The sequence below is a fragment of the Orcinus orca genome, chromosome X (genome assembly GCF_937001465.1).
Source record: "Orcinus orca chromosome X, mOrcOrc1.1, whole genome shotgun sequence".
NCBI lineage: Eukaryota > Metazoa > Chordata > Mammalia > Artiodactyla > Delphinidae > Orcinus > Orcinus orca.
In genome coordinates this window covers 32496358-32514094 of record NC_064580.1, presented here as the reverse complement: position 1 = coordinate 32514094, position 17737 = coordinate 32496358, and the positions used below count along the sequence as shown (strand labels likewise).

Sequence of the window (17737 nt, the reverse complement as noted above, 5' to 3'; positions counted from 1 at the left end):
CCCAATAGGCCCTACCTGATGTATCCGAACAAAGCTGACTCTTTTTTTTTTACTAATAATGGATCAACAAAACCAAGTAACACATCTGGAGGAATTTGAAATGCAGAATGAACAAACCTAGAAGCCAGGATATGTTTAAAAGCAAATATAAATATTCAATACATTCTGGGTTTGCACTATGAATGAATGGAGTTTCCAAAAGACGAAAACATCCCAGAGTATTGCTCTTCTTAATCCTTAAGCCAGCTCTGAATAACTCAAAAGTTGCTTATAGCTATGGGGTAGTGTTCCTTAGATGTACTTAGCTCACTTTACATATTTTAAAAATGTATTTTTAATCCACATATCGTAGAATGGCACATAAGAACCAGGTACGGCTTTGTTTACTTTTCGTCTTCTAATATTTTAAGCATTGAAATATAGTTGATTTCCAATACTGTGTTAGTTTTCGGTGTACAACAAAGTGATTCAGTTATACATATATACATTTTTTTCAGATTCTTTTCCATTATAGGTTATTACAAGATATTGAATATAGTTCCCTGTGCTATACAGTAAATCCTTTTGCTTATCTATTTTAGATATAGTAGTATGTATCTGTTGATCCCGAACTCCTAATTTATATATCCCCCTCCCCATTCCCCTTTGGTAACCATAAGATTGTTTCCTATGTCTGTGAGTCTGTTTATGATTTGTTAACAAATTAATTTGTATTTATTTTTTAGATTCCACATGTAAGTGATATCATATTTGTCTTCCTCTGTCTGAATTATTTCTCTCTTTATGATAACCTCTAGGTTCATCCATATTGCTGCAAATGGCAATATTTCATTCTTTTTTATGGCTGAGTAATATTCCACTACAAACACAGACACAGACACAGACACACAGACACACAGACACACACGTATATGCCACATTTTCTTTACCCATTCATCTGTTGATAGATACTTAGGTTGCTTCCATATCTTGGCTATTGTAAACAGTGCTGCTATGAACATTGGGGTGCATATATCTTTTTGAATTAGAGTTTTCATCTTTTCTGGATATATGCCCAGGAGTGGGATTGCTGGATCATATGGTAACTCTACTTTTAGCTTTTTAAGGAACATTCATACTGGTTTCCATAATGGCTGTACCAATTTACATTCCCACCAACAGTGTAGGAGGGTTCCCTTTTCTCCACACTTTCCCCAGCATTTATTTTTTTATTTTTTATTTTTTTTTCCCCCAGCATTTATTATTTGTAGACTTTTTGATGATAGCCATTCTGACCCGTGTGAAGTGACACCTCACTATAGTTTTGATTTGCATTTCTCTAATAATTAGCAATGTTGAGCATCTTTTCATGTGCCTGTTGGCCATTTGTATGCCTTCTTTGGAGAAATGTCTTTTTAGGTCTTCTGCCCATTTTTGATTGGGTTGTTTTTTGTTATTGAGCTGTATGAGCTGTTTGTATATTTTGGAAATAAACCCTTTGCTGGTCACATCGTTTACAAATATTTTCTCCCAGTCCGTAGGTTGTTTTTTCATTTGGTTGATGGTTTCCTTTGCTGTGCAAAAGCTTGTAAGTTTGATTAGGTCCCATTTGTTTATTTTTGCTTTTATTTCTTTGCCTTGGGAGACTGACCTAAGAAAATAATGCTGTGATTTATGTCCTAGAATGTTTTACCTATGTTCTCTTCTAGGAGTTTTATGGCATAGTGTGTCTTATACTTAAGTTTTTAAACCATTTTAAGTTTATTTCTGTATATGATGTGAGGGAGTGTTCTAACTTCATTGATTTACATGAGGCTGTCCAGCTTTCCCAATATCACTTGCTGAAGAGACTTTTTCTCCATTGTATATTCTTGCCACCTCTGTTGAAGATAAACTGACTATAGGCGTGTAGGTTTATTTCTGGGCTCTCCATTCTGTTCCATTGATCTATATGTCTGTTTTTGTGCGAATACCACATTGTTTTGATTACTGTGTAGTATCCTCTGAAGTGTTGGGAGGTTATGCCTCCAGCTTAGTTCTTTTTCCTCAGGATTGTTTTGGCAATTCTGGGTCTTTTATGGTTCCATATGAATTTTAGGATTATTTGTTCTAGTTCTATGAAAAATGTCATGGGTAATTTGATAAAATCACATTAAATCTGTAGATTGCTTTTGGTATTATGGCCATTGTAACAATATTAATTCTTCCAATCCAAGAGCATGGGATATCTTTCCATTTCTTTGAATCAATTTCCTTTATCAATGTTTTATAGTTCTCAGTGTATAAGTCTTTCACCTCCTTGGTTAGGTTTATTCCTATCCTAAGTTGTTTTTTTGGTCAATCTTAAATGGATTATTTTAGTTTCTCTTAAATGGATTATTTTACTTTCTCTTTTTGATATTTCACTGTTAGTGTAAAGAAATGCTACAGATTTCTGTATATTAATCTTGTATTCTGCTATGTTGCTGAATTCATTTATTAGTTCTAATAGTTTTTGTGTGGAGTCTTTAGGGTTTTCTATATAAAGTACCCTGTCATCTGCATGTAATGACAATTTTACCTCTTCCCTTCCAATTTGGATGTCTTTTATTTCTTTTTCTTGTCTGACTTCTGTGGCTAGGACATGTAATACTATGTTGAATAGAAGTGTTGAAAGTGAGCATCCTTGTCTGTTCCAGAATTTGGTCAGAAGACTTTCAGCTTTTCAACTTTGAGTATTATATTAGCTGTGAGTTTGTCATAAATGGCTTATATTCTGTTGAGATATACTCCTTATATACCCACTTTGGTAAGTTTTTATCATGAATTGATGTTGATTTTTATCAAATAGTTTGTCTGCATCTAGTGAGATGATCATGTGGTTTCTGTCTTTTCTTTTGTTGATGTGGTGTATCACATTAATTGATCTGCATATGTTGAACCATCCTTGTGACTCTGGGATGAAGCCAACTTGATCATGCTTTATGATCCTTTTTATGTGTTATTGGATTTGGTTTGCTAATATTTTGTTGAGGATTTCTGCATCTATATTTATCAAAGATATTGGCCTGTAATTTCCTTTTTTTGTAATGTCTTTATCTGGTTTGGTATTAGGGCGATGGTGGCTTTATAGAATGATTATGGGAATGTTCCCTCCTTTTCAATCTTTTGAAATAGTTTGAGAAGGACAGGTATAAGTTTTTCTTTGTATGTTTGGTAGAATTCCCCAGTGCAGCCATAGACTCCTGGACTTTTGTTTGTAGGGAGTTTTTTAAATTACAGATTCTATTTCACTTCTAGTGATCAGTCTGTTCAAATTATTTGTTTCTTCTTGACTCAGTTTTGGCAGACTTTATGTTTCTAGAAACTTGTGCATTTCTTCTAGGTTGTTCATTTTGTCCAGTTATTGGATTTCTGTGGTATCAGTTATTATTTCTCCTTTTTAATTTCTTATTTTGTTTATTTGGTTCCTCTTTCCTTCTTGGTGAGCTTGGGTAGAGGTCTGTCAATTTTATTTATCCCTTAAAAAAACCAACTCTTGGATTTATTGATTTTTCTATTGTTTTTATCTCTTATTTATTTCTTCTCTGATCTTTGTTATTTCCTTCCTTCTGCTGAATTTGGGTTTTGTTTGTTCTTATTTTTCTAATTATTTTAGGTGGCAGGTTAGGTTATTTATTTGAATTTTTTCTTGTTTTTTGAAGAAGGCCTGTATTGCTATGGACTTCCCTCTTAGAACTGGTTTTGCTGTGTTCCATAGATTTTGTGAGGTTGTGTTTTCAATGTCATTTGTCTCCAGATATTTTCTGATTTCCTCATTGACCCATTTATTTTATAGTAGCATGTTGTTTAGTCTCCCATAATCTTTTTCTCGTTTTTCTTTCTGTGGTTGATTTCTAGTTTCATACCATTGTGGTCAGAAAAGATGCTTGAAATAATTTCTATGCTCTTAAATTTGTTAAGGCTTGTTTTATGTCCTACTATGTGGTCTATCCTAAAGAATATTCCATGCATGTTTGAAAAGAAGGTGTATTCTGGGGTTTTTGGAATATAGTGTCCTGTAGATATCAATTAAGATCAACTGTGTATTGTGTCATTTAGGATCTCTGTTGCTTTATTGATCTGTCTGCAAAATCTGTCCATTGATGTCAGTGGCGTGTTAAAGTCTCCTACTACTATTTTCTTCCTGCCAATTTCTCTCTTTGTGTCTGTTAGCATTTGCTTTATGTATTTAGTTGCTCCTATATTGGGTGCATATATGTTAACAAGTATAATATTATCTTCTTGTATTGATCCCTTTATCATTATATACTATCCTTCTTTGTCTTTCTTTATGGATCTCTTCCTTTGTGGACTTTGTTTTAAAGTCTATTTTGTCTGATATGAGTATTGCTGCCCCTGCTTTCTTGTCATTTCCATTTGCATGAAATATCTTTTTCTATCCACTCACTTTCGATCTGTGTGTCACTTCTGCCCTACAGTGGGTCTCTTGTAGACAGCATATTGTAGGTTCTTATTTTTTATCCAATCTGCCACTCTCTTTTTATCAGAACATTTAGTCCATTGACATTTAAAGTAATTATTGATAAGTATGTATCTACTGCCACTTTAAATCTTGTTTTCCAGGTGATTTTGTAGTTTGTTCCTTTCTTCTTTTGTTTTTTCTTTTGTGGTTTGATGGTTTTCTTTTCTATCAATATTATGCTTGCATTCCTTTCTTTTTGGTTTTTGTGAATCTATTTTATGTTTTTGATTTGTGATTACCCTGATTTTCAAGTATGTTAACCCATAACTATATCTACTTGCTTTAAACTGGTAATCATATAAGTTCCAACACATTCTAAAATATCTACATTTTTTACACTCCCCCCTGACATTTTGTGATTTTGCTGTCCTATTTCACATCGTTATGTTTATCCTTTTGCTGTTCATTGTAGTTATAATTCCTTTTACAAAAATTTTTTTATTTTGTTTTTAAATCCACACACTGGCTTATTAAAGTGATCTTCATTTTTTAATATATTTGCCTTTACTATTGTGTCTTTCCCTTTCCTATAGATTTCTGCTTCCTTACTATTTAGAGAAGACCTTTCAATATTTCTTTTAGGACAGGTTTAGTATTTCTGCATCCTTTTAGTTTTTGCTTATCTGAGAAATTCGTATTCTCTCTTACTACTCTTAATGATCATATTTCTTGGTAGAGTATCCTACGTGGCAGTTTCTTCTCTTTCAGGACTTTGAATATATCATGCCACTCCTTTCTGGCCTACAAAATTTCTGTAGAGAAACCAGCTGATAGCCTTATGGGGGTTCCCTTGTAACTGACTCTTCTCTTGCCATCTTCAGAATCCTCTCTTTAACTTTTGCCATTTTAATTTTGATATGTCTTGGTGTGGGTGTGTTTGAGTTCATTTTGTTTGGGACCCTCTGTGCTTTCTGTACCTGGATATCTGTTTCCTTCCTTAGGTTTAGGAAGGTTTCTGACATAATTTCTTCAAGTACATTTTCAATCCCCCTTTCTCTTTTTTGTTCTTCTGGGATCCCTATTATGCATAGGTTGGCACGCTTAATACTATCCCATAGATCTCATATGTTGCTTTCATTTTTAAAAAATCTGTCTTTCTGTCTGTTCTGATTGGGTGATTTCCATTATTCTATCTTCCAGACGAGTTATTCATTCTTCTTCATTATTTAATTTCCTATTGATTGCCTTTAGCTTGGTTTTTAATCTCTGCAATTGACTTGACTAATTTTGATTGGTTCCTCTTTATGGTTTCTAGTTCCTTGTTCCAGTGATCTGCATTTTTCTTTCTTTTTTTTTTTTTTTTTTTTTTGCCATGCTGCATGGCTTGTGGGATCTTAGTTCCCCGACCAAGGATTTAACATGGGCCCCGGCAGTGAGAGCGCTGAATACAAGTCCCAACCACTGGACCGCCAGGGAATTCCCTGATCTGCATTGCTATCAAGAGTTTTTCTTAATCCCTTTAGCATTTTTATTACCTCCTTTTTGAACTCAGAGTATGGTATACTGGAGAGGTCTGTTTCATTGTTTGTTCTTTCAGGGTACTTCTCTTGTTCTTTTAATTGGGAGTAGTTCCTCTGCTTTTTCATTTTATTGAACTTTCTCTGACTCTATGAATTGAGGAGAAACAATTACCTACTATGGTCTTGAAGGGCTGTTTTTATGTGGGAGCATCCCTGTGTAGACTGTGTGAGTCCAATATTTTTGGTGAGAGGGTTGTTTTTGGTATGGATGCCTGCCATGTCTTTCCTCAGAGTGTGCTGGCCATTGTCCCCTTGATAGGGGGTGTGTTTGGCTTTTGTGGTATCTGCACTGGATGTTGGGCAGGGCATCCTCTTTGGTCTGTGGCTGTCAGAGTCTTATTGGGGGCAGGGTCTGCTCCCCAGTTTTTGAAGTAGAAGCCCCCAGATCTACTTCTAAGCTGTGGTGTGAGGTAGGCAGGACCACAGTGCTCCTGTTGGGAAAGGAGCCACTGTGTATTCCTTCCCAGGAGCTGTCCACTGGGGACATGTGATTCTGTGATATCATCCACCACCCAGTGTGTGTGTCCACAAGGTCTGCTGCTGCTGGCACCGCCCCTGGACCTGCCCACACTGTGGGAGCCCTGATAATTGGCTTAGCTGTCAGTTCCACTTCCAGTGTATATGGGCACCCAAAGCCCACCACTGCCACAGCTGCACCTCATTGGGAGCATGCTGAGAATGGCACTTCTGTGGCAGACCCGCACTCTATCTGGTGTGCACCAGCAATGGTGGCCCAGACCACACACTAGGCCGTTCAGGTTGTCTCCATGCAGCCAAACCGAGTCCTCTCCACAGATCTGTCCTTTGAAGCCTGAGGTTCAGCACCCAGCTGCTGTGTGCACCAGCAGGCTCATGTCTTGGCCTGGGAAGAGTGACAACGATGTGGCAGCCATCAGTGCTGATCCCTCTCTATCCCACCTGCCAGCAAGCTAGCACCTGCACATTCCTCTCGAGCAAAGCCCAGGCCACTCCATTTCCCTATCTGTTCCAGCAGACCTCCTAGCCAGCAAAGGGGGTCCCAGGGTGATGGAACCTTTCCTCTTTTGGAGCTCCCTCCAGGGGCACAGGTCCCATCCTGATATCTTTTTTTTCTTCTTTTTCCTTTTGTCCTACCCAGTTATGTGGGCATCTTTCTTGTAGCTTTGGTTGTATAAGAGATCTTCTGCCAGCTTTCAGTTGGTATTCTGTGAGAATTGTTCCACATGTAGATGTATTTTTGATGTGTTTGTGGGGGGAGATGAGCTCCACCTCCTTATACTCTGCCATCTTGACCTCCTCCCCAGGAACTAGATACTACTTTACCTACATTACAGTTACTATGCTGTTGCCCACCTGAGTGCATTCCAAGTGGTTTAAATCTGGGTCTGATTCATTTTCTGCTGGTCTGCTCTATGTGATGCAGGCTCCTCCTCTTTCAAAAACAGTAAAGTATCTAGAAGAGGAATGCTTAAAATACTTTAATAAATACTAGAATCCAACCCAATATACCCATATGCACCCTGCAGAAATACCATGGTATGCACTGACATTTTTTTTAATAGCATAATTTCCATTTGAGTGGCAATGCCTTATCATATTAATGAGACAAGCATAAGAAGGTTTATTATGCATCCAGAAGTTTTATGATTCTATAACAAGGATGACAAAATGTCTGCCATATAAGAAAACAGTAAATATAATTAAGAGCTTTACATTCTCAGTTTTAACGTCAGATTTACATATTTTAAAATATACTTCTCATAAACATAATATTCTACACTTTTATGATAAAGACTTTTAAGCACTGCTTTAACTTTAAAACCAGAACAGAATACTTAATTATCATATCAACAAATGAAGTCTAAATTATAATTTTTTATCATTTAAACTCCCTATTAACATATTAAAATATATGTGCAAAGTTCCATTTACATGTGTTTTAAAGTCAGAAAAAATTTATATAATCCAGTACCTTAACACCAGCAACTCCAAAATGAACAAGATTGTGTCATATATTTTTTTAAGAAAAAGTCCAAGAATTCTGCTAAAATATATCTCACCCATGAATAGGGAAAGCACTAATGACATTAGTTTAGAGTGGGTAATTAAATTAGGCACAACCCAAGAGTGGTGTGGCAAGAAATTCATAGAGGAGACATTTTAGTGACAGCTTTGCTGTTAATGACACTGAAGCTACTGCACACCAGCCAACTGCGAATGTGCAGGGCCACTGCTCCTGATGGCATTAGAAATATAACTACTATGTCTTTGGAAACATGATCATGTATCATATGGAAAAGGGTCATATTCAGAATAGTTAGCTTCTAATGCTAATAAATCCTCCAATGTAAAAGGGAACTATAGAAAAATAGATAAATAGCATAGGACCCCGAAGAATCCTGACTATGCCAGGTATTAAGCCTTTGGTTACTAGGTCTTGAGTAGGTATGAAGTCCAGAGGGAGTGGGTAGACAGCCCAGGCATAAGGTGTGGGCACTAAGGACAGAGGCTAGTTACCGACTAACAAAGAAGTATGTCAAGATTTTATCCACTGGCAAATATATATCATTTTGTGTCAGCTGAAAACCGTCCCTGAGTTTAGTTCACTGTCATCTACCAAACATTGCCTATATGATTCTTACTGTGCATCTCTAATTGGTCCCTCATTTGGAACATAATCCACTAAAACACTGAAGCCTTACTATATAAGTAATGGATTTTCACAACTCAAAAATAATTTTATACAAGTTTCTTAGTAAACTGGTCATGTAAAAGCAGTAAAAAATCTGGTTGATAAAGTTGGTTCTCATAGTGGTGCAGGTTACCAACACTGAAAGTACTATACATGTAAACCAAATTTAACAATTAAATAAACAGATGGAAAATGATGGATACAGGTCTCTCATTGTTGGACTGGGAGGTTACAGAAAAGCAATGGGGAAAGGTTAGAATGACTCGTGGTACTGGATTAGAATTGAAGATACCAGAAAGAACTCATGTTTTAGCTTAATACAGATATGGATGGATACATACACAAGTATTTATAGGGATGTATATGTGTAGGGGTTCGTATACACACATATATTTCCTTGCTCCGTCAGCTGAGAGGGCCTAGAAGCATTGACACACCAGTTGCAATAAGCACACCTGGCACCCATTCTCCAAAAAATAAAAACATTCTCAAACAAAAGGAACCAGGACTCCTTGGAGAAATGGCCAACTCTAGGCTTGGGACAAGAAATGTACACAGTGACTGTGGACCATATTGCAGTGATAGAAATTATAGAAATTCTCAGAAACAAACATGAAGATAAGGATGTGTCAAAGGGACAAAGGAATCAAAAAAATAAAGAGTTCTCAATAGACAAAGCTGGAACAATTTGAGCAAGAAAATACAGAAAGCAGTATAAAATTATAATCCAATGTATAAAATAAATATCCAAGAGTCCACAGTCAATGGACTATGGTCAGATAAATAAAGAAAGATCATAGTCAATGGTCAAATAAATAAGTAAACTAAAGAAAATAGACAAATCTCCTTTGCAGAACAATTTCAAATAATTTATGTGAATACTCAGGGCTCTCAAAGAGGTAGCACTTAAATCCCACTCCTTAACTGGAGGCAGAGTGTAATGACTTCATTCCAAAGAGTACAGTATAGAAAGTGAGGAAAAGTAACTCTGGTGGAGAAACCTGATAATATCTCAGGTAAGTGATCAATGTTAACACTGAGTCCTGCTGATAGCATGTTCCCTTGATATGATGGGATGATAATGGTATTTTACCTCAGTGGTCTTCTACACCAAAATCTATAACTCAAGTTTAATCATGAGAAACGCATTAGACAAAACCAAATTGAGGAATACTGTACAAAAGAGCTGACAAGTACTCCTCAAAACTGTCAAGGTCATCTCATCTAAAACAAGGTAAATCTGAGAAACTGTCATAACCAAGTGGAGTCTAAAGAGACATGATAACTAAATGTAATGTGGGATCCCAGTGAGGATCCTCAAAGAGTAAAATAACATTAGGGAAAAATCTGAGGAAATCTCGAAAAAGTAGAAACTTTAGTTAGCAATAATGTATCCATATACATTTATTAGTCATGACAAATGTACCATACTAATGTAATATGCTAACAATAGAGGAAACTAGGTGTGAGGGGTATAGGAACTCTCTGTACTATTTCTAAAACTTTTCTGCACATCTAAAGCTATTATAAAATTTTATTAAGATAAAAAAGTTAGGAGGCGGCAAAATGTTGTACTAGATATAATAACGTGATTTCAAATCTAGCTTCGCTCATCTAAGAGCTGGTTGAAAGTATAAGAGGTAAATAGTCTAATAATGTTTCTGTTTTCTCTGTAATTTGGGGACTATATGCTTTACAACGTGGAGTTATTTGAAGGGTAAAGTTAAGTAATACTTGCTTTTGTATTTCATTAGTTTATATACAAAGACAGAATTATGAGTAGCAGAAACAAAATCTACTCTAATGTTATAAAGATATGTATCAAGCCTAAAGAGTCCCAGAGCAACATCATTTCTAATGTCATTTTCTGCCAAAATGTTTAATCTAATCCCTCCTGATGGCATTTTCCCTTATCCAGTCTTTCTAGGTCCCCAAGCTTCACTAACTTTACTGAGAACCTGAATCACCCAGGGATATTTTTAAAATACAGATGCTGTTGATTCCTTAGATCTGGAGTAGGACCTGAAATTCTCTTTCAAACAAGCTCAAAGTCTCTCCTCAAACTAGCGATCTCAGCAGGCAAATTTACAGGTCCCACCAAAGACTTGCTAAACCAGGAGTTCAGGAGGTGGGACTCAGAAGCTGTTTTAACAAGCCCTCCAGGTAAGTCATATGCATGATAAAGTTTGAGAACCAGTGTTCTAGAGCAAGGGTTCTCAACTTTGGCTTTCCATTAGAAAAATCTGGGAAGCAGTTAAAACTTTCAGCACTCTCGGTCACCCTTCAGATCATTAATATCAGCATTTTGGGGTAGCAAGAAGACATTTGTAGTTTTTTTTGTTTGTTTGTTTGTTTTTTTGCAGTACGTGGGCCTCTCACTGTTGCGGCCTCTCCCATTGCAGAGCACAGGCTCCGGACATGCAGGCTCAGCGGCCATGGCTCATGGGCCCAGCCTCTCCGCGGCATGTGGGATCTTCCCAGACTGGGGCACGAACCCATGTCCCCTGCATCGGCAGGCGGACTCTTAACCACTGCGCCACCAGGGAAGCCCGACATTTGTAGTTTTAAAATTCCCCAGGTGATTCCAATGTCCAGCCAAGCCAAAGTTGAGACCATTTCTCTAGAATGGGAAAAGTTATTATCTGAACAACCATCCCATATATATGTTTTATATTATCTAGTCAAATAATCCAGAATTCTATCATTTACTTTAAATTTTATTTTCCAATAACTTATTTCGTTCTCTTAAAAAACACCTCAAATTTTTCTTTTGGTCTACATTTACTCACTCGAAACCTGGGTACTAAAATGTAGGGATTATATAAGCTGTTTTCAATATAATGAATATATCTTAGAAGTCTGTGGGATGAAGAATATAATGAGTTGTAAACCTTCGTGTTCTTACCTCCCCTCTGCTAATTATGAACACTTGACTTGTGCTTGCATTTTAACATGGAGGCACTCCTAATTCAGGTTACCCTCATGGTACCTGAAACACACAGCTGAAATCAACTCTTGACTTTTCAAAATTGTGAAAACACCCTAGGTTTGGGGTTAATTATCAGAAAATATTATGCTTTCTTTGGAATTTTTAGAATTCTGCTAAAAATAATCACCCAGAGATATTACTTGAGTCCTTTGTAAGGTCTAACCAAAGTACCAGTCAGGCAGTGAACTTATTATAAAATAGGAGGAGGCAGAAAGACTTCATTCTGATCATTACATGCTCCTTCAGGATATAATGTTTCCTTCCCTTGTCTTTAGTGGAAACCACAGTGCAAAATCGGGGATTTCAACACTCTGGCATCTGTTAAACCATGTGATCTTGGTGCATTCCCAAATCAGATACATTTTTCCAACATAAAAACAAATTCTGAAACACAATGTAAATGATTTGGAGGTTATCCAAAGCACTCCTCACTCCCCATGAATTGCATTCCTGCCTCTGCCCCTTCTTCCCTTCCTGCCCAAACTCTCTGTCCCTATGACAGCGTCTCTTATAATCCAGGGTGGACCCAATAATACTCTCAATAGTAAAAAGCCCATATCTCTATAGTAGCCATTGAGATCATTCTGGAAAGCTGAAATCCTAATTCTATTACTAATGACAATATTAGAACATTGACTCAGTTATTACAACTAGCCAGGGACTGTTAATAGCACTTTTAAAGGAATTCTCATTAAATTTCACAATAGCCAATTGCTTAAATATATCTGCAGGATGCCTTATCTGTCTGCCACACAGAGCTATCCCTTACTCTCTTTCTCCTTGAACTCACTTATTTTCCTTTTTAGACTGTTATATCATATTATTTACCTATTTATTTGTTGTTGTTTTCTCTGTTATAGCCACTGGAACAGAAGCTCCATGAGGGCAGGGGCTCCTCTCTCTTGTTTATTGCCCTGACTTCAGTGCCAAAAAAAACAGCCAGGTCTATAGCAGTCAAGAATTAAAGATAGAAGGATGAAAGACGAGTATGAAAACTAGACCAAGAGAAACTGGAACTGAATAAGAAGTTACAAGAATGCACAGACTCTACATTGTTCACTTCATGCCATAGAAATTCAAACCAAGAAAAAGGAAATTAAAAAATTAAATGAATAAAGTATATATTTAAAGGATAAATAGCTGATTCAACTAGGCTCAAGCAACAACTTGAGAATATAGTAACACTTTGCCAAGAACATGAAGATCCACACCTAGACTGAAAGGCCTAGAAAACCAGTACCACATCATGAGGCAGGAAAAATAAGATATTTTAGAAGCAATTGGTTGAACCTTCAGACAGTCCAAAATCCCAAGCCAAAAAACCACAAAGATACCCATCAGCAATAAAAGCTGACCCTGCAGGAATTCTCAGAGATAGAAGCATGCATGGCTTACAGAAGCAGAAGATTTCCTGAAAGCTTAATGACAAAGAGGAAGAGATGGAAGTGGCCATGTCGAAAAGTAACTCCATGGAACAGGAAATCTCTGAAACCAAGATGTTCAGGAAAGACCTGGAAGCTCAGCTTGAGGATACTTTTGTTGAGGCTTCACAGGAACACAAGCCTCATGAAAGCAGAGAGAACCTCTCTAAACAAACAGAAAGTGAGCTTGAGGTCCCCCTAACGAGCCAAGGAGGTTAAATTCCAGGTTCCACTTCAGAATACCAGCAAGAGATTTCTGAAATAAAATCTGAACTTGAGGAGAAAGTCTTGTTTTATATAAAGGAATGTGTTGGACATGAAATGTTCTATGTCTTAGAAGCCAAAAAAACAAAAAAAACAAAAAACCCACAAAAACCAAACAAGCAAAAAATGCAAAAAACCAAGGTGTGTGATTCAGAGAGCCATCAGCTTATCCTGCAGAAAAAAAAAAAAAAAATTAAAAGAGAAATAACAAAAGTAAAAACAAGAATGTCATAATGAAATGGAAGAGGCAGAAGACACGGTGAAAGATGTATTTTTGAAAAAGAAAGTGTAATGAGGTGCGAAGAAAACAAGAAATTACTGGTGAAAATGAAAGGCTTTGACCTGTTGCGGATAACCTAAGAGCTCAAAATACACAATATGAAGTTGAGGTTATGGATTTGGCAGCTACAAGTAGGCAGCCTGCTGGGAAGCTTAGATTGCAGAAACCATGAATTGGATCAGCAATGAGAAAGATGTCCAGCAGTATTTTGAAGCTCTTGTTTCTAAAATGACCAAAGAGTTTGAAACCGAAAAGGTCTAGTTTGGCATCATGAATGCTGGATCCACTTTGGAAAGGCCATCATAGTAAGAAGCTGAGCATGTCTGCAGGGCTTTCAGTCTGCTTTTGAGGTAAGCAACCAGGCCAAGGAACTTGTTCAAAATTAACTGAGAAACTTTTAAATACAAACCTCTCTTCTGGAAGCAAACTAAAGGATTCTGAAGCAACAAGGAGAGAATTATTAGATGATATGGAAATTTTGAATAAAACGAGATAAATTTAGAATACAGAACTCAAAACTCTAGATTCTTGTGATTCTATTTTTAACTATTTCAACACTGCATCTCCTGCACTGATTTGAAACTTAGAACTAGCTGAGCTAGTAAGAAACACAAACTCCAAACCCGGAAGTGTCCCCATCAATTTTCATGCCCATAAGCCCAGAACAGCAAGAAGACATGTCTCGGCTGCAGCAAAGGCCAGCTGCTGTGCCACTGTCACCACACAGGCCGTCTTACTGGTTGAACCAAAGCCAAAAGGTCATTGATTTAGCATCAAGTTGTTTTCCAGTCCTACTTGCTGTAGCCATTGCACCTCACTCATGGTTGGACTAATTTAACAAGGCTATCGCTTGGAGGTGTGTATCCCACAAAGACAGTGCTCCCAAGGTCTGTACAACCTCTAGGCAGTCCCAGGGGCCTCTTAAAGTGGATGTGCAGAAAGGCCTAGGAACACCCTACAAAGTTTACCTTAAGGTGCAAAACATACCAGTGTGGAGAAAGGATGACAAAGATTTATGTATTGGTATATAACTGTCTACTCTTTGTATGATTTGCCTGAAGGAAAACCCACCCAGCCTGGAGTTATTGTGAGCCAATCTTGCATCTTAGAGGTGAGGATTTTTTGATGAGCTTTATCCTCGCTTTAGCTGTTATACGTGATCCAAGCTGATATTCCTTGTATATTCAGGGTGACAGCTTCTCTCTTAAGTACAACTTAAAGACTAGTTCTTTACTAATTCTAACAGAAAATGAGAAAGAAAAGAGGAAATTGGCTAGGTTTCTAGAAGGACTCCAATCTATCCTACATAGAAACAGACTGAAAAATCATGTTGTGCATATTCCACTAGAAGCCTATGACAGGATACTGTCTCTTATTAAAGCAATTCTGACACCTGTTATGGAAAATCATCTAAGATTGCAGTCGGTTTAAAGCTAAGTGTGTACATAATAGAGATTACCTTGTGATGTGATCATTCAAGCTACTGTTTGTAAGAAAGTGTACCATACTGAACTTTCTCTCCCCAAAAAGAAAACTACAACGCTTTTCTGTTATTGGAATAGCTTTGTTGCTAGGACTGTTGACTTTTAAAAAATGCACAACGTGAGAGCTGTGAGTTAAGTTTTATTTGGGGCAAAATGAGGGCTGCAGCCCAGGAGGCGAAGGGAGGGGCCAGGATATATAGGAGTTTTGCAATAAAGAGCACGTAATTGGGAAGGTCAAACGATTACTGTTAAATAAAGAAAACCAGATATCTCAAGTTAAGGAATTTAGCGCTTTTCTATGTATGGGAAGATGCAAGGGCCTGGACTCACTGAAATCATTTCTCTGATATGCACCTTAGCTATCTAGGGCCTGTATTTTCACACCCTGAGTTTCCTCAGGGCTCACTGCAGGGAGTGGCTGCAGTCTGATAGTTGCTAGATGGCAGGTATTCTTTTCAGCCCTGAGTTTCCTCAGGGCTCACCAGCTCACGTTGGAGGGTTGCAATCATTGGTGACTGTGACATCCTTTGTTTATTGATGTGGCAGGAAATATTCCATTTATAAATATTCCATTTATCAGGACCATGCTCCATTTTATCCGTACTCTTCCTTTGAGGCAGTGGAAGGGAGTTTGACATCAAGCTTCCAGAAATAAAGGGTTGCCTAGACATCCTAAGTTCAACACATAGGAAGAGTTCTTCAACCTGTCTGCTTGTAGCAGTGAAATGCCTGATCTTTTGCTACGAAATCCATAGAACTAAACCTTTTCACAGACAGTTCAATGAAACTGTGGCTCCAGGAACTGAACAGTGCATGACAATGTTCAAGGAAAAGCTCTGTGTTGGCTACTCTTCTGGGTTCTCTCTGTTGAGTATCCATGAAGATGGGCAATGTCTAAGCCTGGTAAGTTCCAGCAGCCCCTCAGTTATGTTCCTCTCACTGTAATCTTTTGATGACATTTGTTCTGTGGAGCTCAATAATGAGGAATACCTGTTTTGCTTTAGCCATATGGGATTGCACGTAGACTCACATCAAAGGTCAAGCATGCAGGAGCTAATATGGCCCTCAAACTATAGTTACTTATAGTTACTGCTCTCTCCATGTCACAGTATACAGTGAGTGTGATATCAATACACCTTAATGATGATGTTAAGACTATGGAATGGGTCCAAATAACTGGTCTGAGAAAGATAAGACTACTAAACTCTTAATGTACCATCAAACCTCCTCAACTGTGAGCTTCCATGCTTAATCTACTTTAACAACAAGTCCTCTGGAGATGTTAAGGGTGTCAGATACTTGCAAAAGTTCCAGAGCAAGAGAGATTACAATGTGGGTGAGCAATGCCTAGAGACCCAAAATGAGCTCCAAAACTATATCAACCTAGCCAATTTCCATTAAATGACTCACATGTGGCCTAGAGATGGAATGCAAGTCCTCATGCCTCTCATTCTGAATGTTTTGCTTCCCTCACTGGAGGAAAGGCTAGGTCCTGCTCCAGCCAATCTTTCTCAGTAGGCTCAGTCCAGAAAAAAAAAAGATGTACATTTCAAGGTTCTCATTGAATGGTTCAGAGATGGGAGTGTCCACACCTCTGAGAAGCATGTTTAATCCTGACCAGGAATTTGACGAAGAGCTTCATTCATATTCCAACAAACACTCAACTCCAACCTCAGCAGCCCACTGAGGTCCACCCTTCCCTAGAAGAGCCAGCTCCCACTAGAAGGCCTGCAGCAGTTGTCCTGTGACACCTGAAGCTCCTTGATCTATGGCCCCTCATGGTCAGGTCAGTGCCAAGGCTGATGCTGAACCTTTATTATTGTTTAAGGAAATGTAGAATTGATTTGTAAATATGAAAAGGAAGAAAATATTTATTATATTATTGTAATGATCAGTTTTAGGTCATACTGCTCAATAGTGGTAGACAAGATCCATTCTTCTGCATAGCTACGAGGCAACACTGTTACGTTTGCCCTTAAAAGGCCACCATTCAGTCTACCTCCTATTCAGAACAAAGTGAGATACCTATTAGGGCTTGTGCTCAACTATGCCTACGGATGATTCCATGTCTCATTTGAAGGAAACTTTTTTATATACAATGTGGCCTCTCTGGATAATGCCTCAGACAATATGATTTTTCCTATTTTCTGAAGCTATTTTCCTGAAGTCTTAGGACAATAAGAAAGTGTTTACTGTTCTCATGAACACCAGGATTTTGAAGACAGAGCAAAATAGAGGTTAGTCTGTGGTATTTTTATTCACTTAGCTATTGCACATTAAGCTGCAGAAGTCTTTCTAACAATTCTTTAGTCATGGGTAGAGGCCCACCAACAGTGGGCTTTATAGTCATCCCTACCTCCTAGCCCACTCTTCCGGGTCCCTTGCGTGTATTTGTCCATCCTTCATCACAATCAGGAAGTTTCACTACTCCTTGCTATTGGGAAGTCTGGCTGCATTCTCTGCTTCTCAGTCACTCCCACAGCTTCTGATTTCTGTCATAAAAATACCCATTCTTAGCCAATGAATATCCCAGGGGTCTTAGAGGACTCCTGGGGCTAGAAGGTGGCTAGAGCCCAAGGGAGCCATGAAGCAGATGATGGGACATTTCACTACCCACACTGCTCC

The 17737-nt window shown here is 37.8% G+C and overlaps 1 long non-coding RNA gene across 1 annotated transcript; it reads right to left on the bottom strand.

Annotated features, from left to right (window-relative positions):
- Positions 1–5474: 5474 nt before the first annotated feature.
- On the bottom strand, positions 5475–17528 carry LOC125963070 (uncharacterized). The gene is made up of 2 exons (XR_007474831.1): positions 17469–17528; positions 5475–7435 (listed from the first exon to the last, which is right to left on the bottom strand). It is a non-coding gene; the product is annotated as an uncharacterized LOC125963070 (long non-coding RNA).
- Between the last annotated feature and the right edge of the window lie 209 nt (positions 17529–17737).